The sequence below is a fragment of the Rattus norvegicus genome, chromosome 5 (genome assembly GCF_021556685.1).
Source record: "Rattus norvegicus strain SHRSP/BbbUtx chromosome 5, alternate assembly SHRSP_T2T, whole genome shotgun sequence".
Classification (NCBI taxonomy): domain Eukaryota; kingdom Metazoa; phylum Chordata; class Mammalia; order Rodentia; family Muridae; genus Rattus; species Rattus norvegicus.
The window spans coordinates 45,843,832-45,845,402 of record NC_141538.1 but is presented as its reverse complement, the minus strand read 5'-3'; the positions used below and the strand labels follow the sequence as shown (position 1 = coordinate 45,845,402).

The window sequence follows — 1,571 nt, the reverse complement described above, 5'->3', positions numbered from 1 at the left end:
CAATCCCTCCAACACATTAAACAAATGAGCTCATCTTGAGCTCCCATACCAGTCCAGTCTATGATTCTAATAGTCTGTTTAATTATTTCTAATGTGCTTCACATGCAACAAACTTAGGAGGTGCCCCACGAACGTACTACCAGAGATGGTCTGATAATATTTTCACTTTTGGCCTAGTTGCTCATTCTCTTGATGTTTTCCCTTTTCCTAAAACATGTAAGTCAATGATGCTGATACAGTTTCAGAAATTATCTACCACCTTACTAAAATCAATAAATTACAATACGGTTCACCTGACCTTGCTTATATGTAGTTAGAAAATAAGACAAAGCAAAAAAATATAGACATAAACATATTCGTTTCTTTTTTTTCACTTTTCCTTAATTTTTTTTATTAACTTGAGTATTTCTTATTTACATTTCGAATGTTATTCCCCTTCCCGGTTTCCGGGCCAACATCCCCCTAAACCCTCCCCTCCCCTTCTATATGGGTGTTCCCCTCCCCATCATCCCCCATTACCACCCTCCACCCAACAATCACGTTCACTAGGTGTTCAGTCTTGGTAGGACCAAGGGCTTCCCATGCCACTGTTGCTCTTACTAAGCTATTCATTGCTACCTATGAGTTTGGAGCCCAGGGTCCATCCATGTATAGTCTTTGGGTAGTGGCTTAGTCCCTGGAAGCTCTGGTTGCTTGGCATTGTTGTTCATATGGGGTCTCGAGCCCCTTCAAGCTCTTCCAGTCCTTTCTCTGATTCCTTCAACGGGGGTCCCGTTCTCAGTTCAGTGGTTTGCTGCTGGCATTCGCCTCTGTATTTGCTGTATTCTGGCTGTGTCTCTCAGGAGCGATCTACATCCGGCTCCTGTCGGCCTGCACTTCTTTGCTTCATCCATCTTATCTAATTGGGTGGCTGTATATGTATGGGCCACATGTGGGGCAGGCTCTGAATGGGTGTTCCTTCTACCTCTGTTCTGAACTTTGCCTCCCTATTCCCTGCCAAGGGTATTCTTGTTCCCCTTTTAAAGAAGGAATGAAGCATTCGCATTTTGGTCGTCCTTCTTGAGTTTCACGTGTTCTGTGCATCTAGGGTAATTCAAGCATTTGGGCTAAAAAATATGGAACGCTTCACGAATTTGCATGTCATCCATGCGCAGGGGCCAGGCTAATCTTCTCTGTATCGTTCCAATTTTATTATATGTGCTGCGGAAGCGAGCACAACATATTCGTTTCTTAATTCAACTGATTTTGAGGTTCTTTTCAATGTTGTCCCTTATTAATTTTATGTGATGTATGGATGGCTTTTGATCTTTAGCACAGTAAGACATTAGAAGCTGAAGATATGACTCAATGGTAGAGAGCTTGGCTAATAGTCTCAGGGTCACAGTTTTGAAAACTAGACCCACACATGATAAAATAAATTCTGGCTTGCTTGTGTCTTTATCCTAGAGTAACTTCAAGTTAATATCTCCTAATGTTGCAAAACTAAACTTACCTTTCACCTAGAAATTTCACACATTTCAAATACAGCAGTCTACATGTCAACATTGCAACATTTTCTTACATATAAGACA

At 41.3% G+C, this 1,571-nt stretch overlaps 1 non-coding gene across 1 annotated transcript; it reads right to left on the bottom strand.

The window, feature by feature from the left end:
* Positions 1–1,109: 1,109 nt before the first annotated feature.
* Positions 1,110–1,216, bottom strand: LOC120103388 (U6 spliceosomal RNA). The gene has a single exon (XR_015621626.1). It is a non-coding gene; the product is annotated as a U6 spliceosomal RNA (small nuclear RNA).
* Positions 1,217–1,571: the final 355 nt, after the last annotated feature.